Source organism: Herpailurus yagouaroundi, unplaced genomic scaffold (assembly GCF_014898765.1).
Source record: "Herpailurus yagouaroundi ecotype Mexico unplaced genomic scaffold, PumYag 100, whole genome shotgun sequence".
In the NCBI taxonomy this organism is placed as follows: domain Eukaryota; kingdom Metazoa; phylum Chordata; class Mammalia; order Carnivora; family Felidae; genus Herpailurus; species Herpailurus yagouaroundi.
The window spans coordinates 84,194,132-84,218,084 of NW_024412391.1; the positions used below are offsets into that span (position 1 = coordinate 84,194,132).

Below are 23,953 nucleotides of genomic sequence, written 5' to 3' on the forward strand. Positions count from 1 at the left end.
CCTAATCTGAAATTGTTCTTCCTGATTAAAGCAAAGGGCTTTCTAAAGTCTCCATTAAAAAAAGTTTTATACCCGTTAACACCCATTAGCTCTGGTTAGTTTATCAGATTTCTGCACCTGACTAGGACCCAGAGGGTAGGGTAAGCAGTGAGGCAAGAGGGAGTGGTGGGGGCCGGGAGTGGGGGAGGGTACGGAGGACGGAGAGGGTTCTCACCGCACCCACACCACGGCTTGATGAGGGAGGCAGGGCAGTGCTGACTCCATTTTACAGTCGGGATCGTTGCGGTTCAGGGAGATAAGCCCCTCGCCTGACACAGGGCAATGGTCCTTCCATCAGGTTGCCTCCACCTGGGACTTGCTGGGTTTGTGCTGAGAATTTCGGAGACACGCCAGGTGGGTGCACATAGTTCAGGGAATGTTAGCTCCCCCTCATGCCATGCGGCTCCTGAGTTCTGACCTCTCCTGTGCCAGTGACACCAGCTGAGAAAACACGCACGTCCTGTCTGGAGGGGAAACAGGGAAGTGGCTGAAACTGTAAATGACATCAAACTATCGAGTATCCATGCAACACGCATTGATCGATCATCTATGATGTTCCAGGCACCGTTCTAGGCCCTGGGGATATAACCGTATGTAAAAGAGTAAAAAAAACCCCACTCTTCCCCTTGTGCTTATATTCTAACGAAGAGAAGCCTGCCATGAACCATACAGATAAGGCACATACTCAGTAGGGCAGGTGGAAATAAACACGACTGAGGGAAGGGAAAGGCAGAGTCCGGGGAGGGGGGGGTGCTGATGGACAGATTGCTGCATCGGGTGGTCGGGGATGAACTTCTCGATATGATGAACTTTGAGCAGGTGTCCCAGGCATTACAGGAGTGAGCCATGAGGCTGTGGGCGAGGACTGTCCCAGGCAGAGAGAATATCGGGTGCGAAGGGTCCAGTGCATGCACCAAATCACGTGTGTTAAGAAAACCCCGAGGGAGAAATGTTATTTGGTGGCTCCTGCAGACACGGTTTTTGATTAATGGAGATAAATAATTAATTAATATATAAACCTACCATTTAAACATTTGGCCTATAATTACCCAAGAAGAAATCAATATTTGAATCTTGGACTATGGTTTAAGTAGGAAATTACCTTTTTAAATCACCTCTTCATTAGGAAAAGCTTTAACTGATTAATTAATAATTCACTGACTGGGAGAAGGTCTTGCATAACGTATTGATCAAACCTGATTCATATTTGAGAAGTGTTTGAGTTCGTGCTTTGGGGTAGCACGGGGCAAAGGTATTGGGGCACACCCCGATGTTCTGGTCACAGTGGACACGACCTGGTTCCACAAACCCCATGGAATCACCCCAGAAGCGTCTCGACACAGAGAAGAAACGTACTTGCAAATACTCTTCACACAACCTGGGTTTCAGTGCAGTTCAACATACATCCTTGCGTGGCTGAGGGGTGGGGGAGCTTTCTGAGGTCTCTTTTATAAAAGACTGTCCACTCTCATGACCCAATTACCTCCCCAAGGCTCCACGTCTAATTACCATCCCATGGGGATTAGAATTCGACCCATGAACTTTAGGGGACATAAACATGTGGTCTATAGCACCCACTTTGTGCTAGGAAGCGAATGAGGTGCTGGGGATACAACCGTGAACAAAGCAACGGCAGAACCTGCTTTCGCGGGGCTTCCACCCCCAGGGAAATACAGGTGATAAACAAGTCAATAAGCAGAGAGTAAAAAGGGAAAGGTCAGTGAAGCAAACCAGTGGGGGCACGGTGACAGCCTAACAGCAGGCATTCGATGTGGTTCCAGAAAATCAAGGAGAGCTTCTCAGAGGAGGTGACATTTAAGCAGAGATCCGCAGCATCCGAAGGAGGCACTCAGGGAAGCAGCCGCTGAGGGAAGAGCGGGCACAGAGGGGCGGCAGTGGGAAGGCAGCCACATCCAAGGTTGTGGGAGGCCAGCGTGCGCAGTGTGGCGAGGCTGTGAGGAACAACATGATCGGCCACCAATCAACTGTTTCGTCCAGGACACCCAAGTCAGCAGTGTTCCTTTGCTGTATGGACCACATAGATGCAAATTATGTTGCAGGAGCCAAGAATGGGGTTTGCCTTAGGGAGCCCGGGTGGGTCAGTTGGTTAAGTGTCCAACTTTGGTTCAGGTCATGATCTCGTGGTTTGTGGGTCTGAGCCCCGCATCAGGCTCCGTGCTGTCAGCATACATTCCCTCTCTCTCTCTCTGCCCTTCCCCTGCTTGCTCTCTCTCTCTCTCTCTCAAAAAATAAGTAACCATTAAAAAAAAAAAAAGAATGGGGTTTGCCTTTACCTTATGAAGAAGACGTATCACTTATTTAAAACATCTTTTTAATGTTTATTTATTTTTGAGAGAGAGACAGAATGTGAGGCGGGGAGGGGCAGAGAGAGAGGGAGACACAGAATCGGAAGCAGGCTCCAGGCTCTGAGCTGTCAGCACAGAGGCCGACGCGGGGCTTGAACTCACAAACCATGAGATCATGACCTGAGCCAAAGTCAGACACTTAACTAACTGAGCCACCCAGGCAGCCCAGGTTATTGCTTATTTTTAAAGTCAGCTTAATTGGGATGTAATTTACATACCTTCCCTAGGTCCTAAATTGTGTCTCTGGAGTTGCCATCCAGTATGAGGTGCCCTAAATATCAAATGACTACGATTATGGTCCCCCTCACCTTTCACTTAGTGCTGCACTAAGCTCATTTGGGCCCACCATAACCCATCTAAGGGACTAAGTGACACAGCGGTATCTGGGCCATATTTTCTGAATAACGATTAAGGAAATACGATTTGATAAATGGTTCGGGGGGGGGGGGGATTCTGTGTATTTTATTATAACATTTACTTACTATTTGAAGAGCAATTAGAATTTCTGGGACATTTTGGTGACTTTTGAGGACAACGAGACAGGACATTTAAAATCAGCAGGATGGGGCGCCTGGGTGGCGCAGTCGGTTAAGCGTCCGACTTCAGCCAGGTCACGATCTCGCGGTCCGTGAGTTCGAGCCCCGCGTCGGGCTCTGGGCTGATGGCTCAGAGCCTGGAGCCTGTTTCCGATTCTGTGTCTCCCTCTCTCTCTGCCCCTCCCCCGTTCATGCTCTGTCTCTCTCTGTCCCAAAAATAAATAAAAATGTTGAAAAAAAAGAAAAAAAAATTAAAAAAAAATAAAATCAGCAGGATGGTCCTGGAAAATCCATGATGCAAGCTTGCCCAGCGGATCAGTGTTAGAGCCACTTGTCTTGCCACCGTCATAACAAAGGTGGGGCTAGAGGCAGTGGACCTAACTTCAGAGTTACGGTCATGTATTTACAGGCTCTGGAGTCAAAGGAACTTCGGTCCCAACCTTGTTCTGCCTCCTCTAACGGTGTGATATTGAGAACCTTTCTTCACCTTTTGGAGCCTCCCTTTCTTCACCGGGGTTAACGTGGTCATGAAGTGAGGTAGTATTTGTAGTGCTTAGTGTGGTATATGATACAAGCAAGACCTCAGTTGATGATAGTGATTATTATTATTGTTTTCTTCTTTTTGTAAATATATAGGGAGAAGGGAAGGTGAAATTTAAGACTGGCTGATTTGTTTAACGTTTCTTTACTTTTGAGACAGAGAGAGGCAGAGCATGAACAGGGGAGGGGCAGAGAGAGAGGGAGACACAGAATCTGAAACTGGCTCCAGGCTCCAAACTGTCAGCACAGAGCCTGAGGCGGGGCTCAAACTCACGGACCGCGAGATCATGACCTGAGCCGAAGTCAGATGCTTAACTGACCGAGCTATCCAGGCGCCCCAAGACTGGCTGATTTTTGTACCAAAGGTACAGAAGAATTTGGGGCACCTAGGTGGTTCATTCAGTTGACCATCTGACTTCTGCTCAGGTCATGATCTCGCGGTCGGTGAGTTCGAGCCCCGCGTCGGGCTCTGTGCTGACAGCTCAGAGCCTGGAGTCTGCTTCGGATTCTGTGTCTCCCTGTCTCTCTGCCCCTCCCCTGCTCATGCTTTGTCTCTCTCTGTCTCTCAAAAAATAAATAAATGTTAAAAAAAATTAAACACACACACACAAAACAGTTGCAGAGAAATTCTTTTGTACAATGAGAGCTTCCAAATTTTCGACTTTTTTCCCTAACTTGACAGCTAAAGATGTCTGGAAATTGCCCACTATATTGCTTTTCTGTTTTTGCTGTGCCAATTGCCACCAACTTAGTGGCTTGAAACAACATAAATGTATTAGAGCACAGTTTTGTAAGTCAAAAGTCCTGGGCAAAAATCAAGATGTTGACAAGGCTCCGTTTGTTTGTTGTTGTTTTCCTGTAGGTTCTAGGGAAGCAACTCCTTTCTTGGCTTTTCCGGCTTCTTAAGCCTGCCCGCTTTCCTTGACTCATGGTTCCCTTCTCCATCTTCAAAGCCGGAAGAGTCCTCTCACATCACGTCTCTCTGACCCACTTTTCTGCCCTCGTCATCCACTTTTAAGGACTCATGCAATTAAACTGGGCCCCTCTGGGGAATCCAGGATCATCTCCTCTCAAGCTCCTTGACCTTAATCACATCAGTAAAGTCCCTCTGCCACGTAAGGTCACATATTCACAGGTGCATGGGATTAAGATGCAAATAGAGGGGGCATGATTCTGCCTACCAGAGTAGTAAATTCAAAATACAATCAGACTGAGAACTAAATAAGAGAAGAGAGGATATAGAGAGAGAATGTATCTATAGCCTATATATTAACTCCCAAATCAGCAGAACACCCAAGTACCCATAATTAACTATTTTTAACTCAATTAGTCTTATTACAGAATTTTTCCAACATGAGTAATTTTCTTATATTTACTATCCAAATAACCCAATCATTGAAATACTTAAAAACGTAACCACTTGAAATCATGCTTCAAAGACAAACCCACTGGCCACTCAAACTATACCAAATTCAACGATGTGTTTTTTTTTTTTTTTTAATTCCTTGTAATGGCATTGCACTCGAGGAGTGTCGGTGGACTGCAGCTAGAGAATGGAATCCCCCAGCTGGCAGACGTGGAGAAGGCTCAGCTGGAGTAGTTGATGAGGAATGAGCCACGCTGGCTTTTATTCCCGGCATATTAGATTGTTTTTCTTTTTTCAACGGCTTTAGCAGAGCTCGGGAGAAGTTCCTAGTTCCTGTGACAGTCATAGCAACCTGATTCATGGAAAAAACAAAGAGGCAGGGAGGTGGGGGGGCAGTTGTGGAAAGAGGCATATGTGCATAAACTCATGATTAGTTCCATGCTTTTGGGCAAAATCATCCAGAAACACATACTATTTTCCTCACGTACCATTCTTTACTACTGTAATAAACACATATGGATGTCATTGTCCATTCCTCCTGCCAATCTGTGCCTCGAATCATCTTTCCAGAGTGACGCGTTCGAATTCATATTTTTCCCAATATTCCCCATGACAGGAACCTATATTTGCAGCACGACAGGCTGGAGGGGGTGTGCAGTCTGTGGTTAGAGAAGGGAGGAAAGATCACAGGTACCTTAAATGAGGGTAGGTAAAACCTCTATGGTAGAAAAAGGTTTACTATAAGAAACAAATGATCTCTTCCACTTACTTCGCCTACTGTTTACCACCAATGGCAGATCAGATCTCTGTCTTTGACCTTGCCCAGGGTCCCTGGGGATTGTGATCGCTTGGATTAATAGCTGGTGGAGATAAACGCAACTTTCTGCCAGTGAAACTTGAAGGCTTAAACATGAGCTCACCGGATAAAAATATTTCCCAGTAACACGGGGCTCTTCAAAGCAGTAGCCAGCCCCCAGCTCTCAGGCCATGCTTGGTAAGGCGCTGTTCCAGAGACCCAAGAATGGTAGTGCCGAAGGTACCGTTGTGTGAGAACAGAAGCTCAAATGGAGACCAGTTCTGGTGGCTTCTGGTTTTTCTCACCTAATGGCTTCCTTGGCCTATCACAGCTGGCAGTGAGCCTTGCACAAGCGGATGACAGTAATAAAATGAGAACATGGGAGCGAGACTAGCTGCTCTTCATTTCACTCCAGAATCATGCCACAAGGCCCCAGGCACTGGGCTGCTTGATTTTGCCAACTTTCAAATCACTTCCCCAATCCAGAGCTCCAGCCTCTCCAGCGTGGGCAGGGCGGCATGGCGGGTGTGGACCAAACGGACTTTAACATGGGTGGGGTCCATGTCCAGAGGTTTGATATTACTCACTTAAATGATATTAAACTGGAAGTAGGGTTTGGAAAATTGGGAGGGGAGGCTGGGAAGGGAGAGAGAGCATAAGAATGCAGACTCCAGAAAATAGAGGCACAGCCCTGAATCCGTGCACTTGACTTCAAATAGGTTCTGTTTATAAAGAACATGCACTGATGCTTTATGTGCCCGAGTCACAGGCTCAGTCACTCAACAAATATTTACTGAGCACCAATTTAGGGTCGGACTCTGTTCCAAGGACTAGAGAACAAGACAGATGGAATCTGGGGGGAAGTTTATATTCTAGTGAAGAGAGACAGATCACAAAAAAGTAAAGAAATAACGGGATCAAGTGATAGACTGGAGAAGGAGAAACTTGAGCTGACATCCGAGTGTCAGGAAGGAACCAATTGTGGGAAATGCTGGTAAAGACAACGCAGGAAGGGAGAAGGGTGAGTACAAAGAAAAAGCCAGGTGTAGGGCGCCTGGGTGGCTGTTTCTTTAAGCTTGTTAGCGTCTGACTTCAGCTCAGGTCACCATCTCACAGCTTGTGGGTTCGAGCCCCGGGTCGGGCTCTGTGCCGACAGCTCGGAGCCTGGAGCCTGCTTCGGTTTCTGTGTCTCCATTTCTCTCTGTTCCTCCCCCATGCATGTTCTCTCTCTCTCTCTCTCTCTCTCTCTCTCTCTCTCTCTCTCTCTCTCTTTCCCTCTCTCAAAAATAAACATTAAAAAAATTAAAGGAGTGCCTGGGTTACTCAGTCGGTTAAGCGTCCGACTTCGGCTCAGGTATGGTCTCACAGTCCGTGAGTTCAAGCCCTGCATCCGGCCCTGTGCTGACAGCTCAGAGCCTGCAGCCTGCTTTGGATTCTGTGTCTCCCTCTCTCTGCCAGTCCCTCGCTTGCACTCTGTCTCTCTCTGTCTCTCAGAAATAAATAAATGTTAAAAAATTGTTTTTTTTTTTTTAAGAAAAAGCCAGGTGGTCTTGAGCAACAACAAAAAAAGGGCCAGTGGGCTGGGAATCTTTTCTCCTGAGACTTGGATTTGTTTTGTTTAAATTTTTTTTAATTGTGGTAAAGTATACATAAAAAGATTTAGCACTAACCTTTTTTTTTTTTAAGTTTGATTTATTTTGAGAGAGAGAGAGAATGAGAGCAAGTGGGGGAGGGGCAGAGAGAGAGGGTGAGAGACAGAGAATCCCAAGCAGTCTCCACGAGTGAGCACAGAGATCATGAACCACGAGATCATGACCTGAACCAAAATCAAGAGTCTGAAGCTCAGACTGAGCGACCCAGGCACCCCTAACCATTTTTACGTTTACAATTCAGTGGCATTAAATACGTTCCGTCATTGTGTGGCCATTGTCATCATCCAGCTCCAGCATCCTCTCTCTCATCATTTCGAATGGAAACTGCCCATCGAACACTAACTCCCGTCCCCTGGTCCCCCAGCCCATGGCAACCAATGTTCTAGTTTCTGTCTCTATGGATTTGACTTCTCTAGGTACCTCACATATGTGGAATTATATACATTTGCCTTTTGTGTGTCTGGCCTGTTTCACTTGGCATCACGTTCTCAGGGTTCATCTATGTTGTAGCACGTGTCAGCACTTGCTTTTTAAGGCTGCATAATATTCCATTGTGTAGTTATACCACATTTTGTCCACTCATGTGTTGATGGACACTTGGGCCGTTTCCACCTTTTGGCTATTGTGAATTATGCTATGAACACTGGTATTGAGACTCCTTTTTTTGTGAAGATTTTCCTTTTAATTTTTTTTACTTTATTTAAGTTTTTTTTAAAATTTACATCCAAATTAGTTAGCATATAGTGAAGCAATGATTTCAGGAGTAGATTCCTTAATGCTCCCTACCCATTTAGCCCATCCCGCCTCCCACAACCCCTCCCGTAACCCTCAGTTTGTTCTCCATATTTATGAGTCTCTAATGTTTTGTCCCCCTCCCTATTCTTATATTATTTTTGTTTCCCTTCCCTTATGTTTATCTGTTCTGTCTCTTAAAGTCCTCATATGAGTGAAGTCATATGATTTTTGTCTTTCTCTGACTGACTCATTTCACTTAGCATAATACCTTCCAGTTCCATCCACGTAGTTGCAAATGGCAAGATTTCATTCTTTTGGATTGGCGAGTAATACTCCATTGTATATATATATACCACATCTTCTGTATCCATTCATCCATTGATGGACATTTGAGCTCCTTCCATACTTTGGCTATTGTTGATAGTGCTGCTATAAACATGGGGGTGCATGTGTCCCTTCGAAACAGCACACCTGTATCCCGTGGATAAATGCCTAGTAGTGAGTTGCTGGGTCGTAGGGTAGTTCTATTTTTAATTTTTTGAGGAACCTCCATACTGTTTTCCAGAGTGGCTGCACCAGCTTTCATTCCCATATTTTAAAATTTTAATTGTAATTTTTTTATTTATTATAGACAGGGTGGTACAAATGGAGGAGAATCTTTTTTTTTTTATTTTTTTTTCAACGTTTTTATTTATTTTTGGGACAGAGAGAGACAGAGCATGAACGGGGGAGGGGCAGAGAGAGAGGGAGACACAGAATTGGAAACAGGCTCCAGGCTCCGAGCCACCAGCCCAGAGCCCGATGCGGGGCTCGAACTCACGGAGCGCGAGATCGTGACCTGGCTGAAGTCGGACGCTTAACCGACTGCGCCACCCAGGCGCCCCCAAATGGAGGAGAATCTTAAGCAGACTCCATGCTCAGTGCAGAGGCCAAAATGAGGCGCATTCTCACAAGTATGAGCTCATGACCTGAGCAGGAATCAAGGTTCGGATGTTTAACTGCTTAACCAACTGAGCCACCCAGGCGCCCCAAGACTCAGTTTTAAATGAGGGCACCCACAGTCTAATTTAACTCTTGAGATGGATGGATATGTGATTAAAACACATGCAGACAGTGTTGAAAAAAAAAAAAACAAAACAAAGTGGCAAAATGACTTCACTGATAGTGTATGTTCCCCACCTCTGAGATTTTTATTTACATGGTTATTTTACTTATTTTTATTTATTAATTGACTTCGTGTTATGTGTTTCTAAATATTGATTGGGAGTAATTATGAAGAATATCTATTGAGTCTGGGGACTGTCTTTTAAAATCACTGTATTTATTTTCTTTCCTGAAGTATTCAATGTAAAGTATACAGAAAAAATAAATTTTTTTTTATTTTAATTTTTTTTTCAACGTTTATTTTTGGGACAGAGAGAGACAGAGCATGAACGGGCGAGGGGCAGAGAGAGAGGGAGACACAGAATCGGAAACAGGCTCCAGGCTCCGAGCCATCAGCCCAGAGCCCGACGCGGGGCTCGAACTCCCGGACCGCGAGATCGTGACCCGGCTGAAGTCGGACGCCCAACCGACTGCGCCACCCAGGCGCCCCGAAAAAATAATTTTTTAACTGCATAATGTGAAAAAGAATGCATATATGACGTGGTCTCTGAATTGCCCCCAAATGCCGCCAGAATATTCCAGAGGAGGGGATGCCTTCTACTCTAATAGAACAACAACAAAAAACCCAGCTTTCATGTGGCTGTGCCTGTATCCACAATACTGAATGCAAGCTGATTCAATATGCCATCAGACATGTTTCTCTCAAGGTCATTGCAACTTTTTCCAGATAGTAGGACTGAAATTCCCTTAAGTCCCATTTTACCCACAGTGATGGGAGCAGTGATTTTGACATTTTGAAATCTTAGCTAGTTTCCTTAGTTAGCCAGATAATCCAATTAGAGCTGAAGACATTCATCCAGGGAAAAGTCTTCCCACTCTTACATAACCCGGGCTTAATGTTTAAAAAATTTTTAAAATTCACAAACCCTCCATCATACAGAAAGATTGAGCCATGTTACTCAAAGCATGTGTGCACTGTAAGCTTTTGTGAGACCACACTAATGAATCACTGAGTTTTCTAGACCCAAAAATCACTTGTATCCCTGGCATCCTTTGCTGTGAAGGACTATGTAAGAATCACCCTCAGGGAGCCTGGGTGGCTCAGTCGGTTGAGTGTCCGACTTCGGCTCAGGTCATGATCTCACTGTTCGTGGGTTCGAGCCCTGTGTCGGGCTCTGTGCTGACAGCTCAGAGCCTGGATCCTACTTCAGATTCTGTGTCTCCCTCTCTCTCCCCCTCCTCCATTCATGCTCCGTCTCTCTCTCTCTCTCTCAAAAATAAACACTAAAAAAATTAAAAAAAAGAAAGAATCACCCTCAGCTACTGTGATCCTATCGCATCTACTCTACCAAGGATTTCCAGACATCAATGAATAGGACCGTCCTCAGTGGTAAAGGACCTGCTGCGGTGGAAGGGGGGGGGGCGCGGAGGGGAATGGGGGAGTGGGGAGGAGGGCTTGTTGAAAAGGTATCATTTTGCAAAGATTGCTGCCATTGGTTCTGTGGGCAGGCATGATGGGGAATGCAGGGAACAGGTGGTGAACTGGAAAGCATGTTGCACTAAGTTTGAATTACTGTTTATTTTTTTAATGTTTATTTATTTTTGAGAGAGAGAGAGAGAGAGTGCACACATGCAAGGGGGGAGGGGCAGAGAGAGGAGGTTAGAGACTCTGAAGCTGGCAGCATAGATCTGAAGGATGTCTGTTTCTCGTGATTCGCCTCCGTGGTGTTTATACCATTGAGAAAATTAGCTGTAGCCAAGTTTAACTGGGCAGGATCTAAACAAATTAATTCCTTGCGACCCTGGTCAGTTTCTTCCTGCCTGTATCTATGCTTCCCTCAAATGTAAAAGGGATTTACAGCCCAGGAAAAATCTCTGTGATAGATGCAATCTGGGAAAGGTGGATATACCCTATGATAGAAAGACAGAATGGAAGACTGGTTCGCAAAATGACCATAAAAGCTAAATAAATATCCCCGGTCTAACACTATAAAGAAGAGACTCTCTGGCAAGAGCCTCAAGTACATAGCTCAGACTTCAATTTTTTTTTAATGTTTATTTATTTTTGAGAGACAGAGAGAGAGGGAGGCACAGAATTGGAAGCCGTCTCCACGCTCCGAGCTGTCAGCACAGAGCCCAATGAGGGGCTCGAACTCATGAACCGGGAGATCACGACCCAAGCTGAAGATGGATGCTGAACTGACTGAACCACCCAGGCATCCCAACATAGCTCAGACTTCAAAAATCTGATCTTCCCTGCCGGTCCCTTTCCCTCCTCTATTACCCTGGCCTCTACCCCCAAACTTAGAACCTTATCATACCCTCATTCCCAGAGTAAAGACCAAACTCCTTAGCAGGCATAAAACATAACAGGCTTTCCCTTGATCTAGATTCTGTGTGCCTTTCCAGCTCTGGCATCGGACATCTCCCTCTCCCACCCCATGCTCCAGGCACACCGAAGTTCTCAGTCCTTCGAAAGCGCCGTGCTGTCCCTCAGCCCAGATTAGGCTTCTGCGTATATTGGCTTCTCTGCCTCAGTGCCCTTTCCTGCCTGCTTTTCACCCAGTTGTAGAAAACATTCAGCACGTTTTGACCCCCAGCCTCTGAACCTTCTTCCCATGTGTGAGGACGTTCCTCATCTTATAAACCCTATTGGGAAATAGCACCTTTAACGCCTGTCTTCTTGTACAGAAGTCAGAAAGACTTCTCTGGCACATAAGATGTGGGCGGGGAGCCCAATCTTGGTGCATCAGCTTGCACCTACCTGGGATGTGGATTCTGGAAGCAATGCCACCCAGAGGCGGGGCAGGGAAGACTCCCTCCTGGCCTTGGCGGGGGCGATGGCAGCAGCGTGTAGTTTCCCGGGGCCGTCTCCAATGCCACAGCACCAACAGCCTCATATCACCTCGGCACTGTTTTTCCCAATGGTTCTGTGGCCTTCCTAGAGACTGTGTGGCCAGCTGACGGCTCTGCGGTTTCCGGCTCCGGTCTATTTCTGTTGCTCGCAGTTAAAACTCTGACAGTTCCCCCGACCAGCGTCGATTTGTTCCTCAAGACCGCGCTTAGTTATGACTCTGTCTAGAAGCAGCACCCATCCCTGGCCACCAGTCTTCTCTGGACTCCCATGGAAGTCTGGTCTACCGTGGCTCAGCACTGGTGAGGCTGTGTCCTGACCTGCTGCTCGACTCCCTGCCCCCTCTTCTAGACTATAATTCCCTGAGGCCAGAGGACAGGTTTTGCCCCTCTCTGTCCCCAGAATGCAGCACAGTGTCTAACATGATATGCGGTAGTAGCAGCAGCTGCACTTCTGGAAGCAATAGCGATAATAACATAACTAACATTCATGGAACATCTGCTCTGTGCCAAGAGATAGGCTATCTTGTCAGGCACAAGACAAAGATTTTCATTTAATGAATAAATGAATGGATACCAAGCGATGCTCCCGAGATGTTTTTGAAGAGTGTGGCTCAGGCAACCCCAAGGAAACACTGGGACGATGCCTCCCCATCAGTGAATACACCTTCTTGGCCCTCTTCTCTCTTTCTCTGGGTACGTCTCTGGTGTTCCACGCTTGTCCTCATCTAGAAGCTATTTAACATCTAGAAAGTTGGGTAGCCATGGTTACGCTGTTAGTCGCAAGTGCCTTTGTCTTTCAGAGAGGCTTCTCATATCATGAAAAGGTTTCAGAAGAAAGAGTCTTTATTGTGCAATGCTCATAGTAGACCACACTTTTTTTTAAAACTATATATTTGGGGAGAACGCAACTGGGGGAGGGGCAGAGAGAGGGGGACAGAGGATCCGAAGCGAGCTCTGTGTTGACAGGCGGACAGCAGAGAGCCCGATGCAGGGCTCCAGCTCATGAGCTGGGAGATCATGACCTGAGCCGAAGTCAGACGCTCCACTGACTGAGCCACCCAGGCGTCCCTGACCACACTTGTTTTTATGGTGTGGGCACAGGAGCTGGGGCTGGAGAGAGAGAATGGCTATGTACCTGTGTGAAGGAGCGGGGAAGCCGCTCCCACCCTGGCGAAGAATTTCAATCTGAGATTGAATCAGAGGATAGCAAATGGGAAGTCTCATGCATGTGCCCTCAGAAAAACATAACTTAAGGGGCGCTCGGATGGGTCAGCTGGTTAAGCATCTGACTTTGGCTCAGGTCATGATCTCACGGCTCTTGAGTTCAAGCCCCATGTCGGGCTCTGTGCTGACAGCTTGGAGCCTGGAGCCTGCTTTGGATTCTGTGTCTCCCTCTCTCTCTGCTCCAACCTTGCTCATGCCCCCCCCCCCTCTCTCTCTCTCTCTCTCTCTCAAAAAAATAAACATTAAAAAATTTTTTAAAATAAATATACAAAAGAAAAACGTAACTTGACTGAGAGACTGATTTCCTGTAAATGCTTGATTTATACAAAATTGAAATTATTGGAATTTTCTTAAATGATAGGGAGTTCATCAGAGATTGCTTCTTACTGACCTTGGAAAGATTTTGCTTATGGTTTCCAGGACCTGAACAAGAAATGACCCAGCTCGGGCTGGCTTACAAAATGAGCTAAATTGGGTTTTGTTTGTATGACTGGACCGGTTCTACCTGCCCGGGGAATTTTCAAAGCTGGGTCCACTTGTTTTGACTTCAACAGACTCTAACCGAACTCCCTTGCGATTTCCGCGAGTACATAGAGCCCGCCCCAAACACGCGGCTGACCTGTGTGTAGCTTGCTGCTGTTTGTGTGTCCCGAATGGCAATCCCCCTGCTATTTCTGATTCAACTCCTCTCTTTGAGCTTGCCTCAGTTTACCTCTTTATTTAAGTGGACACACCCCCGTCCATTTTTTCTCAAAGGGTAATCCTCTTCTGGGGTCTTCCTAAGCCCCACAGAGATTTTTTCCAGTGCCTTGGCCATGTCATCTCCCTGGGGGCAGGCTCACGGTGAGAAGGAGGACAGGAGCCTGTAGACAGTCCTGTTTATTCTTCTTTTTCCATCCCCCACTCCCCTGCCCCCTGGCTGAGCGAACATAGAAATGACTCGCCGTCTCTGAAAGGCTGCTGGCCGTGTTCTGGACCCCCTTGCTGTCCAGCACTGGAACCATATCTTACCTTAACAGAAAGTCAGGTGAGCAGAGGGCCCTAGGGTCAGATGTGAACCCACCCTAAAAACACAAGCAAACTGGCAACCAGAAAGCAGGACAAGGATGGGGCAGGGCTGTGACAGAGGGTGGCCCAGGTCCGACTGTTCCTCAGGTCCCCAGGTCGGACTTTCTGCCAGGCTGTCCTGTGAGGTTGGGAAGATGTGGTTGGAGGAGGCTGGTGACTTGTTTCAAAACAAACAAGGTCCTCGAAGCCTTTGAACAGCTAAAGGAACAGAACGCTGCATGAAGATGTACTCTTGTCTCTCCTCCGAACTGAGTTGATCACAAGGGAGGCTGGCCTTGGCCGGAAAAATGGTGGTCAGATATGGATCAGTGGCCCGAGTGTCTTCTGCATGGGCCTTCATGTCCCGAGGCCACAGGGAAATATGAATTTTTAAACTAGTTTGCTGTGGTAAGTGGCTCACCATGTTTCTGACTCTATGTTTCCTGTCTCTGGGCCAAAAGCTTCACAAGTGTGGCTGTGGGGAGATTTGACCAGGTATTTGACCTCAGCAATGAGTCTCTTCCTAACTCTCTATTTTGGAATCCAATCCACATAGAGAGCCCTTTGAATGTGGGGTCATGTGCGTACACATGGACCACGGTGCCTGTGAGTCCTTTACCCGTCATTCTCACAACACAAGCAGCTTGGAGCCCCGTGATCTCCTGCAGAGCATCTAAATGAGACTGATTCATCAGGAGGACCTCAATTCACATCCCCCAGTTTGGGATAAATTGACCTCAATTATCAAGACTAGTTTACCTGCACTGTACAGATCAGCCACTGACCTATTTTATGTTACACGGAGTGTTTTAAACTTTCGTGTGTTTCTCCAGATGTACGCTAAGATTCTTACGGTCAAAGCCTTTAAAATAAATATTAAAATTTAAGAGCTTTGAGGATTATTGTTATTTTTTCTTTTTTTTTCTGCCATGCCCCCTAGGTAGAAGATTCCAGTTCTTCTCACCATCTGCCCTGCTCCAATCCTAGTTCAAGTCACTGCCAGCTATTTCTCAAACACAGGGAAAGTCCGCAGACATACCTCTCCCACCTCTACTCTTACCCTGCTCCCCTCCCAGCAGCGAAAGGTATGTTTATTTATTTATTTATTTTTTCTTTTAACGTGCAATTTATTGTCAAATTGGTTTCCATACAACACCCGGTGCTCATCCCAACAGGTGACCTCCTCAATGCCCATCACCCACCCTCCTCTCCCTCCCACCCCCCATCAACCCTCAGTTTATTCTCAGTTTTTAAGAGTCTGTTACGGTTTGGCTCCCTCCCTAACTTTTTTTTTTTTTTTTTTTCCCTTCCCCGAGAGAGGTATGTTTAAAAGTAAATCATGTCACATCCCTCTCTGGTTCAAAACTCTCCCAACCCTTCCCCTTACAACTAGAACAAAACCCGCGCTCCAATGGGCCTACCAGATCCACCTGACAGGGGCACCTGGGTGGCTCAGTCGGTTACGTGTCCAACTCTTGATCTCGCTCAGGTCATGATCTCACGGTTCACGAGTTCAAGCCCCTCGTTGGGCTCTGAGCTGACAGTGTGGAGCCTGCTTGGGATTCTCTCTCTCTCTCCTTGTCTCTCTGTTCCTCCCCAACTTGTGCTCTCTCTCTCTCTCAAAATAAATAAATAAACTTAAAAAAAGACAAAAGATCCACACCTGACCAGGCTCCTGACCAGCTCTTCCAGCTAACCCACAGCTCCCCCTGACACCCACCTCTCCAGTCCCTGCAGCCCTTCCTTCTGTGCCCAAATACACACCAAGCTTGGTCCCCCTCTAGGCCTTTGCACTTGCTGCCCTTCCTGCCGTTTGCAGTTTCCCGAGATCTCTGCCTGGCTGCCCCACCTCATGAGGACCTCAATTCACATCTCTTAGAGGGACTTAAAAGACCATTCTAGGTAAATCGGCAGCCCCTGCCCACCTCTGCCACTCTATCCCATACCCCACTGTAGCAGTTGTAGGCACTTCGAGTGAAATTATTTCAGAAGTTTTTTAAAAAATATTTTTAAATATTCATTTTTGAGAGAGAGAGAGAGACAGAGAGAGAGAGAGAGGCAGAGCGTGAATAGGGGAGGGGCAGAGAGAAAGGGAGACATGGAATCTGAAGCAGGCTCCAGATTCTGAGCTGTCAGCACAGAGCCCGACTCGGGGCTGAAACTCATGAATCGCGAGATCATGACCTGAGCTGAATTGGAGGCTTAACTGACTGAGCCACCCAGATGTCCCCAAAGTTGTTTTTTTTTTTAAATTTTATTTAAATCCAAGTTAGTTAACATATAGTGAAATAATGGTTTCAGGAGTAGAATTTAGTGATTCATCACTTACATATAACACCCAGTGCTCATCCCAACCCATGTCCTCCTCACTGCCCCCCACCCATTAGCCCATCCCCCACCCACCACCCCTCCAGCAACCCTCAGTTTGTTCTCTGTTCTCAAGAAGCTCTTACGGTTTGTCTCCCTCTCTGTTTTTATCTTATTTTTCCTTCCCTGCCCCTGTGTTCATCTGTTCTGTTTCTTAAATTCCACATCTGAATGAAATCATATGATATCTGTCTTTCTCTGACTGACTCATTTCACTTAGCATAATACCCTCCAGTTCCATCCACGTAGTTGCAAATGGCAAGATTTCATTCTTTTTGATTGCCGAGTAATACTCCATTGTATACATAGATCACATCTTCTTTATCTATTCATCCGTCGAGGGACATTTGGGTTCTTTCCATACTTTGGCTATTGTCGATAGCGCTGCTATAAACATGGGGGTGAATGTGTCCCTTTGAAACAGCACACCTATAACCCTTGGACAAATACCTAGTAGTGCAATTGCTGGGTAGTAGGGTAGCTCTAGTTTTAATTTTTTGAGGAAGCTCCACACTGTTTTCCGGAGGGCCTGCACCAGTTTGCGTTCCCACCAGCAGTGCAAGAGGGTTCCTCTTTCTCCGCACCCTCGCCAACATCTGTTGTTTCCGAAGTTGTTCATCTGAGCCACTCTGACAGGTGTGAGGTGGTAGCTCATTGTGGTTTTGATTGGTATTTCCTAAAAGTTTGGTTTATGTGTTTGTTGCTGGCCCGCCTCCCTACCCAACACTAGAGTATCAGCTCCTCAGAGGCAGGGACTCCTCAGACTCAGATTCTCTTAGCCACTGCTCTCCTACCAGTACCCGGAACAGTGCCTAGCCTGCCAAGTATTTATTAACTGTCTGATCGTGTAACAAATTTAATATTTAATAAAATGTATCCAATAAGTGAGCGAACTAATGATCATGAGACAGCATGGATGACTCTCAAATGCGCCATGTTGAATGAAAAAAGCCAGACTCAAAAGCCTACCCACTGTGAAATGCCACTTACATGGCATTCTGGAACAGGGAAAACTATTGGGACAAAAAAAAAAAAAAGATCAGTGCTTACCAGCGGTTGGGGTTGGGGTTGGGGTGGTGGGGGTTGACTACAAAGTCACAAGGGAGCTCTGTATCTTGATTTTGATGGCAGTTACACAGGTGCGTGTTGTTAAAACCATATGAAAATCATTTACCACACAGGATTAATTTTTTATCTGTAAATTACACCTCGGTTAATTTGATTTTATTTAATAGCCTGGCAAAATTCTTTGCTCACCCTAAGTAAGCATCCTTTAATTTTATTTTTTAATTTTTAGTTTTTTATTACTTTTTTATTGAGCTCTAATTGACATAGAACTTTATATTAGTTCAGGTATACGACACGAGTATTCAATATTTGTACATATTGCAAGAGGATCGGCACAATAAGTATAGTTAACATCCATCACCACATGTAGTTATAAGGATTCCTCTTCTTGTGATGAGAACTTTTAAGATCTGCTCTCTTAGCAACTTTTAAGTATGTAATATGGTTTCAATGTGGTTCACCATTCTATACCTTATATACATGCAACATGACTTACTTACCTTATAACTGCAAGTTTGTACCTTTTCATTCCCCTCACCCATTTTGCCCGCCCTCATGCTTGGGGAAACACCAGTCATGCTCTGTATCTATGAGCGTGGTTTTTTATTGTTAGATCCCATGCATAAATGAAACCATTTAGTATTTGCCTTTCTCTGTTTGACTTATTTCACTTAGCGTGATGCCCTTGAGCTCCATCCATGCTGTTGCCAATGGCAAACTTCCCCTTTTTAACGGCTGAATAGTTTTCCATTTTGTGTGTACGTGTCCGTACCATGGCTTCTTTATCCATTCTTCTGTTGACGGACACGTAGGTCGTTTCCACATCTTGGCTATTGTAAGTAATGCTGTGAGGAACATTGGAGGTGCCAATATCGCTTCCAATGAGTGTTTCCATTTTCTTCAGATAAATACCCAAAAGTGGAATTGCTGAATCGTAGGGTAGTTCTATTTTTAATTTTTTGAGGAAACTCCGTATTGTTTTCCAGAGTGGCTGCACCAGTTTAGGCGGCATAAGCATTTCACGGTTTGCAGAAAGGCTCTTCTATTGAACGTTCGGTGAACAGTCACCGTGTGTATACATCCTGCTCTCAAATACCTTGGGAGCAACATGGTGTCATGGAAAAGCATTAGGTGGATAGTAGATATCTATCAGATGGACTTCAGTTTGAACTGTGGCTTTCCCACAACGGCACAATAATCACTGTGTGTTTTGGTTAGGATTTCTTAGTTGTAAGTTATCAAAACCAGCTCTGGCCTAGCCTGCCCACCCCTGACTACACCAATAGCTGGAAAGAGGAAAGACACAGCTTCTCAACTCATACTGGGAGGCAGATACCTGGAATTATGCACCCACCAAGACTACATGCAGTGGGAGAGATGTGGTTCCCCCAAAGAAGACGAGTCTGCTCTCAGGATTCCGGGCAACAGTAAGCAACTTCCAGTATATTGTGTAACCTTACTAAAACTCTCTGAACCTCAGTCCCCTCATATTTAATACCTACCTCTCAGAATTATAAGAATTAAACAAAATAGGGGCGCCTGGGGGACTCAGTCGATGAAGCATCTGACTCTTGGTATCGGCTCAGGTCTTGATCTCGTGGTTTGTGAGTTCTGGCCCCGCAAGACCCTCTGAGCTGATGGTGCAGAGCCTGCTTGGGAATGTTTCTCTCCTTCTCTCTGCCCCTCACCTGCTCGTGCTCTCTCTCTCTATCAAAATAAGTAAACTTAAAATATTTAAGAATTAAACAAAATAGCTCCTCTAATGAAAATTTAGAGTGCTTAGAGCATAAATATTATTTTATAGAATTTCTCTTTTCCTTTTCCTTTTGGCCTCTAGATCTGAAACTTGTACATCTAGCTTTCCTAAAGTCAGGTAGAAAGCTTAATAATTTACCCAGTTCCCCAAGCCAGAAATCAGGGAGTGAGCGTCAGTCTATTTTGCCGTTGGTTTCACCTCCTAAATACAGGCTATCCATTTCCTCCGGACTATTACATCAGCCTTGTAACTGGCTCGCCCTCGTCCCCCCTCTCCCTCCCTGAGGCGCTATAGCATGATGGTACTATGCCGTGGACTCTGGAGCCAAACTGTCTGGGTCTAAATCTTGGCTTTGTTCTTCGATAGTCATACAACCTCAATTGACTCCCATAATCTCTGTGTGCCTGTTTCCTCATGTGTAAATTGGGGATGATAATAGTTCCTACTTCAAAAAGTTATAATAGGGATTAATTGAGTTACTCTATGTAAGCACTTAGAGCAGTGCTTGGGTTGTGGGAAGTGTTTTACAGTGCAGGCTTCTTAAATAAATCTGCCTCCTCACCTCTTCCAGGCTTACCTTCCTAAAATTTGTCAATAGGATCGGAACTTTTATCAAATGCCCATTCTTACTACTCTGGTGCTGGCTGGGCTAAGACAAAGGCTCGTAAGAAGTAGCAATTTTCAGGCACCTGGGTGGTTCAGTCGGTTAGGTGTTCGACTCTTGATTTCGGCTCAGGTCGTGATCCCAGGGTCGTGGAATTGAGTCCTGCATCAGGCTCGGCTCTGAGCATGGAGACTGCCTGGATTCTCTCTCTCTCTCTCTCTCTCTCTCTCTCTCTCTCTCTCTCCCCCTGCCCCTCCAATGCTCTCTCTTTCTCAAAAAAAAAAAAAGTAAAATAATTTTTTTAAAAAAGAATTGCCTTCTACAATTCATAAGACAATAGCTATCAGTTTAAAAAAATTACTCGTTTTGTTGAAAAAAACAGTACTATATGGCAGATGGTAAAAAAAACTACTTAAATAATATGAGAGTGTCTATTCACATGTAGATATTCCTCTCATCTTTCTTCTTCCCCTAGAGACAATTGTTAACAGTGTCTTGAGTATCTTGAAATTTTTTGTACCTATATGTAGATAGATATATACTTCATAGAACGAGGAACAAACTCTATTTCTATAGAAATAAGAACAAACATCGTTCTTCATCTTGCTGTTTTTACTTACTAGCTTGTCTGGACAACCTTGACATCAGCAGGCACCTTCAACAAAGATTTACCACCTCGGCTTAGCATGGCGTGGTCTGGACGCCCCAGCCCCACTGTGGATGTTTGGACGGTTGCGATTATATACAACACCGCAGAGAAGATCTCGGAACGTTCATCTTCGTGCACCTGTAGAAATATATTGAACTGGATACTTTGACCGTTAAAACAGGCAAAGGTATCCAGAGACTTCTCCCAACCTGAAGAGATTCATTGCATGGGGGTGGGGAGGGTTGTAACTTGCTCCTTGCCTGGGAGGAGTTCCCAGGACTACAAAACAGAAGGCAAACATCACAGGGCCATAAAGTTGAAGGACGTAGTTGTCACGGTTGCCAAGAGATATTGGTGCTTCCACTGTTCCACTTGATATGGTGAGGGGACATCTGTGTTCTAGAAACCGCACTGGCTTTAGCTCTGCAGGAAAATCCCTTTACCGAGAGCTTTGTAAAAACAGAACAAAACAAAATTCTAGACTAGGTTCCCTGTAATAAATGTCCAAGGAGCCTCCCCTGAGCTCTGTTAGTCTGCTGGTTTGCTGTGGCTCTGGGAATGCTCACAAGGCAGTACCTCATAATGCCTAGGAAAGACAAAACCAACAGAGGTGTCTTCTTAGTAATAAGGCATGACCTTCCATTTCTAATTCATTCTCCAGTGCTGCCCGTGCATACTCTTTCCCTGGTCTGCTACATTTTGTTTTAATTCAGCACATATCTACTGGGTATACACCGTGTGCCAGACACAGTACTAGGCTCTGGGGAAAGAAGTCTTAATAACAAGATAGAGTTGCCACCCTGCTACCCTCCTAGACTTTGCAGTCTCCTGGGAAGGGAGGAGATGCTGAGGAGTAAACAGGCTTTTATTCACTCATCCATTTATGTAAACTCAATAAGTGATTCCTACGGGCAAGGCGCCACGTTAGGGAGTTAGAGATGAAAAGACGCATAAGATGGTCAAGGTCCCAGACTTCTTGAAACTTACGGTTTAGTGAGTAAGACAGAGAGAAAGCAAACGCTGCAAATAAGATAATTACAAGTTGTCACAAATTCTAGAAAGAAAACCGGGTTTTGAGACAGAGTGCAATAGGCGATTGTACTTTAATAAGAGTGGGCCAGAGAAACTGCCTCTGGGAAAGTGTCATTTTAAGCCAAGACTTGAAGAGCCAGCTCTGGGAATAGCGGAGGGAAAGAGACTTCCAGTCAGAGGCCACAGCCTATGCAAAGGCCTTGGGCAGGAATGAGCCAGGTATGGCGAGGAAATGAAAGGAAGCCAGGGTCAGGGAGTGGTGAATGAATGGGAGAGAGGCGTGAATGAAGTGTGGGGAGTTCATGGTGGCGTCATTCAAGGCCATGCTAAACAGCTTGACCCTGATTTTATTCCAAGCACACTGGGAAGCCAGGGCAAGATTTTTATGCCGAGGAATAACCTGATCTAATTTGTGTTTGAAGAAAGTCACTCTTGGAGCTGGTTTGTAAGTGAAGTGAAGTGAAGAGGGTGCAAGAATGGAGGCAGAGAAAACATTAGGAGGCTTTTACAGTATGCCAGGTAAGAGGTGAGATAGCATGGCTTAAAATGGGGCTGGCTGGTGGGGGAATTGGAGTTACAGTTGGGGCTAGAGTCATCACGTCAGAAGGCTGGTATTGCCATTCCCTGAGACAGATGCGATTTACAGGAGGAACAGCAGAGCCAAGAGGGAGGTGAGGGTGGGTAGGGAATAAAAGTAGAAGTTTCTTATGGCATGTTTTGAGGACATCCCGCAGGAGGTGTTAAATAGGTAGAACATACTTTGATGGGGACAATGGTAGATAGATCATGGTTTGAGAACTGCTGGACACTTTGGTTGCTTAATGTGCTTGTGCAAGTAGAAATGTCCAGCGTATGATAAAGGACCTGATTCTAGAGCACGGGAGAGAGTCCGGAGCAAGAATTCTAGATAGCAGGTGAAGTCAGACCTGTGAAGAATTCAAGAGAAGGGGACGAGGGATTTGTCGGCTGCATCCCTGCATTGTCCGTGCTGACCCCAGCCAGCCACCAGTCTCCTATTTTTCTCCTCCTATCATACTACATGTGCCATAGTGTACATATGTTGAGATTTCTCCTAAATCTCTCCAAAAGTCTTCGCTCTCAATGTTAGAGCCAAGCACGGTATTAATGAGAATCCTGGAATGAAAGAAATGCCTTCAAGTTACTTGGTGGAAAGTGACACGAACTCCTTGAGTGAAATATAGACCTCTTCGGAAACAGAGTCGATTTGCCATTGTAAAGTTTCCTTATGTATGTATTTATTGATTATTAAGGATTTTTCACAATAACGAGACCTAGCCAAGCAGGTACGATGACTGGGTATCACTGCAAATATTTTGCGATTGTGAGATCTAATTTCAATACTGAGTTATCAATTGCGCTTAACCTGTAATGTTTTTATTACCTTGATAAGCATGAACAGGATTAACCTCGAGAATTACTTTAGAATATTATCAGATTTTTTTCCACTTAATATTTTTGATTCATCCACAGTTTGATTTTTTTGGGGGGGCCAAATAGAACAAGGTTTAAACTCTTGCCTGTACATCTAATTTCTTTGCCTCCAATATATAATAAAATATTTCACTGACATGACTATTATTCATCATGCCAACTTGAATGACTGTCAGCTTAAGAATATATGTATTTCCAACTTAAAAATGTTTTTTTTTTTCCAGAATGATTTCAGGCAAGTTATTTATATTCAAAATGTTTGATAATCAGTACTATGCGAGTCCTAGCCAGTCAGGAAGGTCATCGGGCATACGTTATGGATACAACCTGCCTCTGTGTCCTGGCTGAATATTCCCCTGACTTTAGCATAGCATTCCACTAGAACCTGTTGATTTCTATTTTAAGGCAGCAATTTCAAACTTGAAAACTTAGAAGAGCCAAGGAAATGATAGGCATAAAAGAAGGGGGCTGAGTGTAAGGCAAATATAAACTGGGGAGATCTGGTCAGACTTTAAAGCTCAATAATCATTACCCACAGAGGACAGGAACTCCTCAGCGCCAGCCAATAGTCGCCCTTAGAAAAGCAGATTGGAAAGAATCTCAAAGTTTGGATTTGGGGATTATGGGCTGGGTGTGGGCCAAGGGCTGACAGTTTGCTCATCTGTGTTCTAAGCCCCTTCTTCAGCTTTCACTGGAAAAAGTGCAGAAATTTCTCATTTGTTTTGAGTACCCTTTGGTCAGGATTGACTCAGAAGAAGAAAAAA

General features: G+C 45.3%; 1 long non-coding RNA gene across 1 annotated transcript; it reads left to right on the plus strand.

The window, feature by feature from the left end:
• The first annotated feature begins 6,288 nt into the window (after positions 1–6,288).
• LOC121028896 (uncharacterized) lies at positions 6,289–23,953 on the plus strand. Its single transcript, XR_005789487.1, has 3 exons — positions 6,289–6,664; positions 15,202–15,346; positions 20,680–23,953. It is a non-coding gene; the product is annotated as an uncharacterized LOC121028896 (long non-coding RNA).